The sequence below is a fragment of the Helianthus annuus genome, chromosome 12 (genome assembly GCF_002127325.2).
Source record: "Helianthus annuus cultivar XRQ/B chromosome 12, HanXRQr2.0-SUNRISE, whole genome shotgun sequence".
Taxonomy (NCBI): Eukaryota; Viridiplantae; Streptophyta; class Magnoliopsida; order Asterales; family Asteraceae; genus Helianthus; species Helianthus annuus.
Window position 1 is genome coordinate 81946448 of NC_035444.2, and position 14982 is coordinate 81961429.

Consider the following 14982-nt stretch of genomic DNA (forward strand, 5'->3'; position numbering starts at 1 on the left):
ACTATTAATACTATAACCCGGCTATTTAGGACTGTATCCCTGCTGACTCAGACTACTTAGTCGAGGGTAACGTCACCTCCAAAAGAGGGGCCTACCATAATTTGCATTAATAACTTAATTCATTATCTTTCAATAATCCGACCCTTTAGGATTGTATCCTTGCTGACTCAAACTACTGGGTTGAGGGTAACGTCGCCTTCAAAAGAGGGGCCTACTACAATAACTAAGATAATCTCTTAAACAAGTGCAAAAGTGCGAAAATAATCAAAGGTTATACTAATACACGAGTCGGATCCAAGTGATTCATCTTGTCTATCTGTTTTTATTTTTATTTTTCAGCATTTAGTTAGTTTTATTTTCTTAGTTTAAAATCTTTTCTATCATTTTGATTTGGTTAGACGTTGAGGATAAACCGGTACTAAAAGCTCTTGTGTCCTTCGACGACCTCAGTATCTTACCAACACTATACTACATCCACGATGGGTGCACTTGCCCATATGTGTGTTTAATGTTAGTAAATATCGTGTTTTATAAATTTAAACCTTGGCTAAAAGTGCAAAAAGGGCTTAAAATATACATAAAAAATATAACACACTTCACGCACATCAAGTTTTTGGCGCCGTTGCCGGGGACACAAGGATTTTAAGAAAGTTAGGAATCAACGGCCTAATCATTTTTTTATTTTTCTTTTTAATTTTTTAGGATTTTCTTAGTTTTTCAGCTTCTGCAGAGCTCAGCACGGGCCGTGCCCGCTGAACACGCCCCCGTGCTCAATCATTGGAACTGGCAATCTTGTTTTAAGTCAGACAGTAAGCTGAACACGGGGTTGTGCTCACTCAACACGCCCCCGTGCCCAAGATTCACTTACTGAAAACAGAACCGTTAGATCCCGGCGGTTGGTAATTTCTGACACAAACATCAGTGATGGTAATTCTTTTTACTTTCGGCACTCTTATGGTACGCGGTGTCAATTATGTGGAGGCGAACATAAAGAATTAGAATGTTACTTTCTAAATTATAGGCCCCACTACAGAGACCCACCGTCTCCCTACAACCTTAAGAGGGGCGAAAGTAAAAATAATCACTATCTCTCCCTCGAATGCGCCCAGCCAGATATTCTAGGAGAAATGCTCCTTGACGAGTTATTTCAACTAGAAGATCTAATTTTAAATTGGTCTAAAGAGCTTAGGAAGGATTTCCTTGATCCACCCCAAGACGATGACGATGAAGAAATGTTGGGATCGCATTCCAACAACCTCGTTGCTCCCAAAAATACCTTCATACCTAGCGAAGGCTTGGACGATAGTCGTCCCTGTGCCGATTGTGCCGTGAAGGACTCTCCATCGACTTCGTTCGGTGCATACATAGACCTGAGAGATTCGGCATATACCTTCTTTAACAAGAGCCCGGGAAAGGGTTGGACTTGTCCACCTAGAATAAAAATAGGAATTACCCTCACCGACAACCTCTTGCGTTCTCGCCTTAGTCTAGGACAATTAAGGTATCTTAGGCACTTTGGGGTTGTTCCAACCAGTCAGGAACCACCCGATACAATAAAGTTCCTTAAAAAGACTAGACAAACTTCATAACCAGCCTCTCGACACGGGGCCGTGTCCGGCCAACACGCCCCCGTGTTCACCAAAAGATTCCCTTCTGACCCTTACTTCAGAATACAGACAAACTGTGTCAGAACTCTATCTGAACACGGGGCCGTGCCCACTGGACACGGGGCCGTGTCTAGGCTGCTGTCGTTTTCTATAAATGAAGCCAAGAATTCTGCACATTTGGACCATCTTGGGACAGAGATTTGAAGGAATCTTCTCTCAACTATCCTAGGTATGTTCTAAAAGAAGGTTCCAACAACCCGTCTTGTCCTTTCCTCTGTTAACCATTTCCTTCTTCTTCATCTTTCTCCAAGAACCTCCATTAAAGTTTGAATTTTCAAGCTTTGTGGTAGGGATTGTTGAGTTTTGTTCAAGGAATCTTAGCAAAAATATGTTGTATAACATTGTTTTAAGTTACTAATGTTTAAAAAGACCCCACAAGTTCAGAAAATAACTTAAAACTTCAAGTTTCCTTGCTCAAAAACTCTGCAGAAAGATGAACACGGGGCCGTGCTCAATGAGCACGGGGCCGTGTCCGGTCTACTGTTCCAGCAAATAAACTATTTTCAGTTTATTTTTCGTAGAATGTCAAGTGAAAACAGCGAAACATCTTCCGTGCATTCATCAAACAGCCGAAGAGGAAGGAGGCCCTCCATTGAAGCTACACTTATGCACTATATCATAGCATTAAGGGAGGCTCTCGATGAAATGACGTCAGTAGAGGAGGTCCTAATCGACCGTATTAACGATCTTACGGTGGGACTTGAGAGTAGCTTCCAAGAGATTAACCTCTTGTACCAGAGGTTAAATATTCTTGTAACACCCCCGATGGAACCGGTCCTCCCTCAACAGGATTGGAACCTGGCGCTCGAAGTTAACAACCCTACCGGGTGGGACGACATTCCGGCGGAACCTCCCATGGAGCATCAACAAGAGATCCCGGTGGAAATCACAACTCCTCAAACTAACGCTAATGAGCCCCCTTTTCTCCTTCCAAGGGAGGTGGAGGAGTGGCTCGCCGACATGTGAGGAGAGCCACACCCGGAAGAAGGAGTTCTATAAGGCCATATCTAACCAAGACTACTAGCTTCTTGGAAATTTTGCTAAATTAAAATAACGTGTAGGCTAGAACTCCATGGTTTAATGCTTCTTGTGTTTTCTTATCTAGCTTAATATAAATTTAGGACTATGTAAGATCTCTCTATGGTCTCAATGGAATAATGGTTTTAAGGTTTGAATGGTTCATAATAAATAAAACACACTCATGGTGGTAAAGGATGATAAGGGAAACGAGAAACATGGCCCCATGCACAAGAACAAGGCCACCCGATAACAATTTCTCCATTACAGTAGGTTCAGCACGGGCCGTGCCCAGCCAACACGGCCCCGTGCTGAACACCCTGCAGAAAAATGCCCAGTTCAGGTAACTGGACACGGGCCGTGCTCACCGGACACGCCCTCGTGTCCAGGCTTCTGTTTCTTTTCTTTAATTATCGTTACTGGCGCCTGAACACGGGGCCGTGTCTAGACTGCCAGTAACATAAATTTTTGCTTTTAACACCATGTTACACATTCAATCAACCTAAAAATTTATTTTTGGGACACATTGAGGACAATGTGTAATTTAAGTGTGGGGGGATGCTAAAACCTTGAATTTTGCAAGTCCTAATAACAAGCCTTACACAAAACTCTATTGGAACCGCTAATCACCCCATTTTTTTTCAAAAAAAAAAAAAATTCATTTTTTTTTACTTGTCTAAAGTTTAAGTTGGGAATTCTAAGACCAATAAGGTTATATTTTTACAAATTTACAACCGATAGCGTCGTGATAAAAAGAACCAACATAAGAAAACTATGAAACGACATGGCAAGCTTAGTTAAAATTCGATTATATATACTTGATCACATAGAAAAACCCATTCCTACAAAAGTGAGTTTTGAGCCTTTATTGAGCATATAAATATACATCTTTACGCTAAATGCTCATTTTTCGTTTCTTGTGTGAATAGCCGCTTGGTTCTTACGACTCTAGAACTTGCCACGACAATTCATTCCCGGTCCTTACCAACTTAAACCCAAGTAAGTAAATGATGGAGGCATTAGGACTAACCCTTTTTCTTTCAAAACCGTTATTTTTATTTTTCTTTTCACCTACCCAAAAACTCCCCCTAGTTAACCCCTTTGAGCCTAAACCTTTTCATTTCTTAACCCAAAACCCTTTTTACCCACCAAAAACCTTTTTTTTTTTTTTTAATTTTTACCCTTTATTTTAGTAACAAGTTCGGTTTTCATGTGACCAAAAAAAAAATCCTCTTACAATGAAGTTAGAAATAAACAAACAAAGCTCCTCAAAAGCTTGTTTGAAGAAATACTTCATTAAGAATAAAAAGTCACTAAAACAAAATGTTTTACGAAAACCGACGCTTTTTACGATTTTCGCCCCTTTCTACTAATGACTAACCCAACCATCCACCTTTAGCCCAAGCCTTTACCCAAAAAGTCCTCTTGATATTTACAAAGGTAACAAGTTAAAAAAGAGGAGGATTGATTGCTTGGCAAGCCTATGGTAGGAATAAGTTCCATGCCGCTCTCGAGTGATTCACTAAAAATACACCTTCGGCCGAGTGTGAGTGATTTCTCCCGTGAGGTATGTGAACTCGTATATAAATGGAAATTTAAAAAGGCATGTTATGCCCAAATAAGTAATTTCTCTTATGAAACGTTCTAAATAAATCATAACAAATAGGATTGTAGATAAATAAAAATAAAACCCAATAAAGATCTTGGATTCCCGACACTCTATGACAAGCCAAAAACCTTCTCTTCTACCCATTCCATTTGGGAGTGTAAGCCACATATTAAAGAGTTTTGCTTGAGGACAAGCAAAAATTCAAGTGTGGGGATATTTGATGTGTGTAAAATGCAACATATAAATTACATCAAATAAGGCATAAAACTAACCCTTTTCAAGTACTAATGTTGGAAAAAGAGTGTTTTTGTCTTCCTTTTGTATTTTCAGGATTAAATGAGCTCAAATTAACAAAAGAAGCAAAAAGACATCTAAATCTAACATAAATACAAGAAAAGGAACATAAGTGGATAGCCCGACCCCTCGACAACATCCTCCCAAGCAAAACAGAGAAGGCAGAAGACTGAACACGCCCCGTGCTCAGCCAACACGGGGTCGTGCCCAAGAAGCAGCAGATAAGACAAACCTATAGAAGCTTCTATTGCCCACCACGGGGCCGTGCCCAGTGAACACGGGGGCGTGACGAAAGTACTGCAGGCGCATTAATTGTAATTGCGAATTACAATTAATGAGGAGAGAGATTGTCAGACGGGCACGGGGCCGTGCCCAGGCTTCTGTTCAGCCTATAAATAGGAGTGCTTGGCTTCATTGCAACTCATCCCTTGGCACACCACCTCTCTCACACTTCATCCACCACCCACCACCATCACAACACCATCATCCACCACCATCATCCATTGTCCATCATAGAGTGTGTGAGTCGTCTCGGGATCCAAGATTGATCGTAAGAGTTCTTGACAATCAAGGCCATGTTTGCCTAAGTCTCTTACATCACTTGGTGAAGACAAGTGTTTAGTATAATACTTTTTATTTTTCATATTTTGCACTTTTTATTTGGTTTTGTATTAATGACTTTAATAACTAGTTGCTTATGTTGAAGGTGACTTTTCCTTATCGTTTGTCCGTGGTGTCTTGGCATTATTTTACTGTCTACATAAAATAAAATATTTTCACCATTCATATCTCCACGGCCTTTATGGAGGTATGTTAGCTACCTGGTCGGGGGTTAAGGGAACGGTTTGGTAAGGGTCTTGCCCTTGTTCAGCGTTTAGAGGTCCTGCAAGGGACCTGGGTCAAATTTAGTAGGATCTCCTTCAATACCCAAAGGTATTGGATGGCGGGGATCCAAACTCTTTGACCCCCTCATAAGTTAACTACTATTAATACTATAACCCGGCTATTTAGGACTGTATCCCTGCTGACTCAGACTACTTAGTCGAGGGTAACGTCACCTCCAAAAGAGGGGCCTACCATAATTTGCATTAATAACTTAATTCATTATCTTTCAATAATCCGACCCTTTAGGATTGTATCCTTGCTGACTCAAACTACTGGGTTGAGGGTAACGTCGCCTTCAAAAGAGGGGCCTACTACAATAACTAAGATAATCTCTTAAACAAGTGCAAAAGTGCGAAAATAATCAAAGGTTATACTAATACACGAGTCGGATCCAAGTGATTCATCTTGTCTATCTGTTTTTATTTTTATTTTTATTTTTAAGCATTTAGTTAGTTTTATTTTCTTAGTTTAAAAATCTTTTCTAACATTTTGATTTGGTTAGACGTTGAGGATAAACCGGTACTAAAAGCTCTTGTGTCCTTGGACGACCTCGGTATCTTACCAACACTATACTACGTCCACGATGGGTGCACTTGCCCATATGTGTGTTTAGTGTTAGTAAATATCGTGTTTTGTAAATTTAAAACTTGGCTAAAAGTGTAAAAAGGGCTTAAAATATACATAAAAAATATAGCACACTTCACGCACATCAGACTTCTTGGATGAAAATCCTCACAAGTTTTATATGTGAAATCTCACAGAGTGTGTAGGATTTTGGGGGAAATCAAAATCCCTAGAAACATTCTCTTATCCTCTCTCTCTCTTTCTAACCATTCTCTCTCTAAAAACCATGCAACACCTCAGGCTATTCCCTCACTTCTCCGATCAAATCTCTGGCAACCTCATCCCACTCCGACCATTTCGAAGGCGGTTCACTCTGATTGCTTGACGGAAGCTCACATCTCCTCAACTCGGAACTCCATTTCTTTTATTCAGCACACACACTATTACGACATGGAATCCAGGTTAGAATGCTATCATTTTAAGAGTTGTGCTTGATGATAATGATTCATGTGAACTCTGTTAGTTGTTTAAAAACAATAAGAATGATGATGTTTTCTGTTAGTGGTTTTGGGTAACGGTGATAATCATAATCATAATCTCTGATAGTCGTTAAGAAAGATGATAGTGAATCTGTTGCTCGATGTTTGAATCCATTAATTGTTTTTAGTGATAAAGGTGATGATGATCTTGGGGGAAATCAAACACAAAATGATCGAAAGAAAGTTGTAAGCTTTTAGGATATGTTCTTGGAATGTGCAGACTGAGGTATGACATAAACTTTCTTAAATTGGGCCATATCTGCTTTCATTATGACAATTGCTACGCAATCTGCACCCAAATTGCACATTTCTTGAAAGTTCATTAATCATTAACCATGTGAACTGGAAGTAGTTTTCAAAAAAATGCAATTTCAAAATAATATGATCAGATTAACAGAACATCACAATTTCAAAGTACACATATTTCACTAGTAAGAATGAACAAAACATGATAACAATTCAATTCTCCTCCAAACAGAGATTAAAACATACAATGCAAAAACATGAAAATCATACAACAAGATGACGGTGACGGCAGTAGTGGTGTTATATATGAAAGGGATATCCAGTTTTTTGGTGGTTGGAGGTGACAGTGGTGGTTGTGGTGGTGAACGGCGGTGGCAGTGGTGGCAGGGGGTAATATCACAGAGTGCACAAAAGACAGGGGGTAATATGAAAGGGCATTATAGTCATTTCAAGTTATAGTCAACAGATTAGTCAACAAATTTGAGGCCATGGGGTAAGGTTGCGACATAATAGTGAACAGTGGGGGGTAAAATTGCAATTATTTCGTTAAGGGGGGGGGTAAGGGTGCCAATCACCCCTAACCACAGGGGGTAAAATTGCAGTTTACTCTAATATTAATTTTAAAGTTTGGGTGTATGTAGTGTATACAACTTTACTAGCACCATGTAATACAAATCTATCTATACTTTTTATAAAAGGAGAAATCCAAGTGACATAAGAAAAGCTGATGTGTCAGCTTGAGAGCATGTCCAACAAGGCTTTTCTTATCTCATTATTACATCATAAAGCCTAATATTAAAAGACTTTAAAATTCAAAGTTGGCCCATATTTTGATTCCAAAGGTCTGCCCATTCAAAATCTCATACGAACCACTGTCCATTCAAGCCATTGTAATCAAAACCATTGCCCATTCAAAGGTCTGCCCATTCAAACGAATGTAATGAAACCACTGTAACCAAACCACTGATGATTAAAAATTCAAACTTTAAAACCTCTAACGATTCAATATTATGGCTCCAAATTAAAAATTCAAAATTACAGTGGCTCCAAATATATAACATATCATCTTCTTCAATCAATTACTCTCTCTAATCAACATCTTCTCCAATTCAAATTCTGGCTCCACATTCAAAATTCAAAATTCAAACCATTCTATAAATAAGACATAATTATCTGGCTGCACATTCAAATCTCTCTCGCTGATATCTGCAAGCGTGTCTTTCTCTCTCTCTCAAATGCATCTTTCTCGACTCTCGTGATTTAGCCGCTATTCTCCGATTACACAATTTTGTTCGAATGTTTGATGATTCTGTTTACATGTTATCGTTCCGGTATCATTGTTCCAACATCGTCGTATCAATGATGTTGGCCATGACACATCAACCTTTCAATGTCGATGTTGCAATATAATTGTTGCAACATCATGAAAAGTTGCATATGTTACATTCTTTGATGGGAGAGTTGCAACTTCAGCCGACGATATGTATCTTCTATCGTGAAAAGGTCAGTTGTGCTACACCAGTTGAGAAGAGACCTTTGCATTTTAGGTTTGTTTCTTATTTTTTATTAACTGTTAAGATGCATGTTTATATTATTAAAATGAACTACTACAGAGAAAAATATTGAATTTGAATGAAATATTTATAAAGTATTACACGCTAGGATTAACACTTGCTAAGATTTCGTAGACTCTAGCCTTTCTCCATGTGATTTCATGCTCTCTTTTTAATTTCAGGTCAGTTAGCATGTTGCAGATTTTCTGATCCTGTTCTAGAAGTTGTGTAAGAAACTCTTCTGCATTCTTCTGGAAGTCTGATGGAGGAGAGTGGAGGACTTCATCGAGCAATGCTATGTTGTTCCAGGTTTTGTTGTTATTAGTGTTGTTAATTATGTCAACTTTCCTGTTTACTTCTTGGTTTGTTCTTTGTTCTTTGAGTGACCACATCGAGAATTGTGTTTTAAGATCGGTGGTGTCTGGCTAGTGGTAGAAACTGAACTTTTCCATGTAGATTTTTTGTAGGTTTTCTGATTTGGAACTATTTTTGACAGAAAGTGATTTGTAGGACGAGTTGTTGATGTTTTGAATCAAAACGAATCATCGGTTTTTTATAGAGTTTAAAAAACGCGTTTACATGGAAAATGAATCGTTTAATTGTAATTTTCATAATCTGCTTTTGTTCTTTGAATTTCGATATTTTATCCCTTGGGTTTCTTGGTATTTAATTTTACGGATTTTCCATAAAAGTTGGGGTTTTGAAAAGGTTTTTGCATTAAAAGACTGTTTAATGAAGCAGATTATGTTTATATATATTAAATCTACACGTTTTGATAATTACAAAGTTCAGTATATAAACTCATAATCACTTCACCTGTTTTTTCATCACGTTTTCCTAAGAAGATATCATACTTTCAGGAAAGTCGAGTTATATAGTTTATTCATATGGCCTCATTCACAGATGCAAAATCGGATGATTTCAAGCAGCGTTTTGTCAGGCAAATCGAGGAAGAGGTGTATGAAGACAGGGCTACTCTTCAAGAGTTGAAGAGATGTTTTGATGGATTGCAGGTTGGCCTGCTCACTAGAGAGCAGGTTTCCAGAGATGTTATGCGCATGCCTTCAACTTCCGTTCGTGAGCTTTGTGTTGTTAGTAATATAGAGTGCGGTGATAGAGACGTGGAGTTCATGGCGATGCTGAAGGACATACATCGAGAGGTTCAGCAATCGATGGAGTTGAAGCTAAAGTTTCTTCATTCTTGTTGTTATTGTTAGATTTGAACTTTAATGTTGTTCAGTATGTGATGTAATTTTTGGACTTTTAATGTCATGAATAAATGAATAAATTTTAAACTTATGAATCTATGTTGCCTTTTAGTTTTATTTATTTAGTTTTTTAGTTTGAATTAGTTTAATTATTGGTAAGTCAACAGAAGTTTAATAATATGAAGGGTTGGTTTGATGGCGAAGAGATAATGTTGATGTTGTATTGTGTCTGAACATCTGTTTGGTAAGTCAACAGAGGTCTAATAGTATCAACGGTTGGTTAGATGGTTAACAGATTATGTTGATGTTGCATTATGTCTGAACATCTGCTTGGTAAGTCAACAGAGGTTTAATAGCATCAGGGGTTGGTTTGATGGTGAACAGATGAGTGCAAAGATAAAACAAATGTTCAGAATTTGATCATTGATAGTAGTTTTTTGAAGAATCTGCTAATGATGAAACAACTGTGTATGCTAACGACTGTTTGATTTACCATTGTTGACTAAATGACATAAATTTAAATAGTATTAATCTTTGTTGTCGCATCTTCATTTTAATTATTTCAGTCATTCCTAACAGTGGTTGGGCTAATAGCAGATGTTAGACTTACCACTGTTGAATTACACTGATTGAAAACAACTGTTTTTGAAACTTATGCTTGCCTAAAAACACATCCACTGCTAAATGGTACCCTCTGTTATCATAATTTCTATTTTTCCTAATGACTGTTCATTTACTATAGTGCTGACTGCTGACTGTCATGCATTATGATAACAGAGGTTCTGACGTGGACAGATGTTAGCTAAAAATAAAACAACTGCTGAAAGTTATCATCTGTTGTCATAACTTCTGTTTATCGAACAACTGTTTGACTTACACTGTTTCCAACGACCAACAGAGGTTTCCAAACACATTTTGTTAGACATCTTTTATTAAGTTTGTAAATATAAATAACAAATTCAATAAGGGGTCTATGTGTAAATATTTTTCATTTGTTGAAAATATGGGAAAACGAAAACACAAATGTCATTATTTCTTTAGCATTATTACACATCAAACATCTATCATCTGACTTCTTTCAAAAATCTCTTCTTCCCAGTCATTTTCTAGGGTTTCAACTTTCTTATTCTCCGTCTTCTACACTTGAATCACTGGAGGTTTTGTTGTTTTTTCTTCAACAACTGGTATGTAAATTCATATTGTAATACTTTATATTGTTTAACCGATTTTAATTAAAAAAAAATCAAATCCTATCTTGCTAAAAATACGATTTTAAGTTTGTTGCTATACATTCAAGAAGGGTTTAGTTAGGTGTTTGAATCATTTGTTGATAACATATTAAAATAATTATTATTTGCAGAAAATTTTTAACTCATACTCTGTTTCTATGATTAATTTCAGTAGATACTCTGTTAATACAAAAAGTTAATGTTCATCTTCGAAGCCAACTTTTTAATTTCAATGTTTTAACATCTTTACTGATTCAGGTTTTGTCATGTATACTACATTTGTCAAGTTTCTTGATAACCCAGAATCTTTGAAACTGGTATGAAATGTTTTTATATACATAATTTATTTTTATTGAGATATATATTTAACAGTTGTTATGGTTTATATTTTCTTACACTACTTAAAAATTATATACAAGATGTACCTATAGCCTTTGCTAATCAAAAGTGGGGAGATTGTTGGCAAAAAAAAATAAGTTGCGAATCTATCATGAGTCTGGTAAAAAATGGGTTATGAAGGTCAGAACAGAAAATTCAACACCAATAATAACTGACGGTTGGGACAATGTTGTTAAAGATCTCAATCTGCCGAGGGATACTTTGTTGGTTTTCAAAGCGTTAGGTGATTTTGGGTTTGAACTTTCATGTTTTGTTGATGGGATGTGTGGTGAATCTTATTTCACGTTTAATCGTTATGCAAGATTTGGTTCTACGGTATGACTATTGATCTTAACTTCAATCCTTTTGCATCTTAAACGTGTCAGCACTTATTCTCATAAGTTACATACTTCACATATAGTATTCATTATTTTTAATTTTATGCAGGTAATCGAAGACTGCTTCATTAAACAGTTTTATGTAAACAGCCCACCAAGTGGCAAATTTCAAATCTGTTATAAGGGTTCCTATTGGAATGTTGAGGTGTCTAAGGTTGATACAAACTTTGTATTTGCTAGAGGATGGCCTGAACTGTGCAAGGATGTTGGGATACTTAAGGATGATTTGCTTGTGTTTAGCAGAATTGATGATGTTGTTTTTGAGGTAGTAGTTTATATATAGAGATGAGATTGAGATTTGCTCTTCGAAGAAAGCTGAATCTGATGATGATAGTGTACTTGAGATATCGAAGGCTGATTATGTTGAGAATGCATTCAAGGTACGTATGTATTTAGCATTAGCAGTAAAAGTTTTAATTATTTTAGCATTATATTAATTATTTCATTAATGTTGACCAGTACATCTGTGAGGATGAAGAAGTTGTGTCTGTAGGTGAAGGAAGAACTGTTACTCAGGTACTTACTAAATTATTAAAATTATTTATTTTTAATTTAACACATATAAGAATTTAATGTTTTTACAACTATTAGTAATGCTGTTTACTGATGTTACATTTATCCAATAATGTATTATTTAGAAGAAGTTACGAACGAATGCCGAATGCACGTCGAAGAGACGCATGTCTTCACGATTGAATAAAACATAAGATGTAAGTTTACCGTGTTAAAGATTGTTATATTACTATGGTTATTAAAGTCACTGTATGATAACAGGTTAAGAAGAAGGGTAAAGTTACTTCTGAGAGAAAGGAGACGGTCAAGAATATGACTAAGGGAAATGCTGCCTTACCTGTCGACACAAGTGATCATACTGGATGTTCTTCATCTGCTCACAAAGTTAAGGTATCTATACTCGCCACTTAATCAGTATATCTTATATAAACTGTTTTTTCTGTTCATATATTCAACATTCCTTTAATTCACATGTATATGTTTACTTTTTCATCAAGGGGAAGAGAGCCGCCAATGTTCAGAAAAAGCTTATCTGTAGAAATAAGATTATAAAGACTGCAAAAAAACATTCTGGACATCTTCTCGACCCTGAGTTCTTTCATTTTGATCGCAAAGGAGACTATAGGCTGGTATACCGTTTTTTATAACAAACTAATGATTTATGTTTATTTGTCTAACTATTATTTTTTTTCCACACAATACATGTAGCATCTTCCTGTTGAAGTTGCCAGACGAGCAGGTCTTTCTGTTGATCTTCATCCTTTGAAAGCTCAAAACATGGTTGGAGTTGTAGAGGTTTATGATGTTAAGTCGGAGTTAAATGATTTGAAGCCACGTTATGCGTTGGACGGTTGGCGAAAGTTTATGACTGAGAATAAGTTAAGATTTGGTGATATGTTGCACTTCACATACGTGTCTTCGGAACAGAAGATCATATTAAATCAAGTTACCTCAGTTTAACAACGACATTTAAGTATGTTCTGATATCAGATATTATAATTATGAATTTTTTGATAGTGAAATTGTATATTTTTTTTTAAATTATTAACTTGATGTTTTGCTGCTATGTATAGCTAACATGATAAAACACTGTTATTAGCACTTTATGTTTTATATATAGATGATATCATGCTTCTTTTTGCTAATAGTAACTGCAATTAGTAGAAACTTGCTTTATTAATCGCAAATGTGACATTCTTCTGCATTTATGGGTTTATGAATTCAGAATAATGGATGGATGTATATGACTGTATTTGGCATGATGATGTTGTGTTTCATGTTGTCAAAACCAGGGTTTGAACATCTGTTTGACTTTTGGTCAATAGTTAATGGAAATACAAGAACAAACAGTGGTTTGAACATCTGTTTGACTTTTGGTTAATAGTTAATGGAAACCCATGTTAGGTTCAACAGTGTTTTGTAGAGGAAAACAGTGTGAGAAGACAGTAGATCTAATTAAGTTAAATATCTGTTCAGATTTAAACAGATGTTTGGCCTTAAACAGATGTTTGGCCTTTAACAAATGTTTGGCCTTTTATATCAGAGGTTTAGACTTAAACAGATGTTTGTGCTTAAAAAGATGTTTGGTCATAAACATATGTTTCACCTTGAACAAATGTTTCCTTAAACAGATGTTTGGCCTTCTATATCAGATATTTGGACTTAAACAGATGTTTGGCCATAAACAGATCTGTGGCGTTAAACCAAACATCTGTTTAAGGTCAACATCTGTTTGACTATTGGTCAACATCTGATTGACTTTTGGTCAACATCTGTTTTAATTTTGGTCAACATCTCATTTAGTATTCAACAGAACTTTGAATAACTCAATATCTGTTTAATTTGTTGTTTCGTTTTCTCGAATTCTATGTAATTTTGTAAAGTAGTACAAAAACAAACATTTTTAAAAATCCCAAGTCACCCTATCATTAAAGTAATTTTGTAAAGTAGTTTGTTCTCAACATAATGGAATTGCTGTTGAATAAAGCTATTAATCATTAATTTATATCAATTTTGTAAGTCTGCAGTAATTATTTTTTTACTCTCTGTCAATATATGTTATGCATGGTTTCTAAGAAATGACCCGTGTTTGCACACGGGTCTTACCGCTAGTCTACTATAATAAAAGAAACCAACTTTTGGACACATGTCATTCATTGAAGGCATCCTCATATATATACTTATCTTATATTAACTAAATAAATAAATAATAAATTAATATTAAATCTTATCATAATTTAATAAAATATTATCCTCAAATCTAAATTGATAATTTAATATATTTTTAAAATAAATACCTCTCTTTCCTACTTATCTTATATTAAATATATATAAATAATAAATTAAAATTAAATGTTATCCTAGTTTATAAAAAAATAACTTTTTTTATTATTTGGTATACAAAATTATATTTATTCAACTCGTGTAAAACGCTGGGTTTTTAAAATTTAACTTTTATTATTTACTATACAAAGTTAAATTTTTATAACCCGTGTAATACACAAAGTTTGAAAAAAATATAACTTTTTTATCATTTGTTATGTAAAATTAGATTCATTCAACACGTGTAATACTAAGGGTTTTTAAGGATATAATTTTTTTTATCATTTGGTAGATTTTTCAACCCGGCTATACACGGGTTTTTTAAAGATACGATGTTCTTATTATTTAATATACAAAATTACATTTATTTAATCTGTTTAATACACATGGTTTTTAAAGAAATAACTCTTTTTAGATCTATTCAACACGTGTAATATACGGGGTTTTTAAGGATGTAATTTTTTTATCATTTGGTAGATTTATTCAACCCGATTATATACGGGTTTTTTAAAGATACGACGTTTTTAGTATACAAAATTACATTTATTTAATCTGTGTAA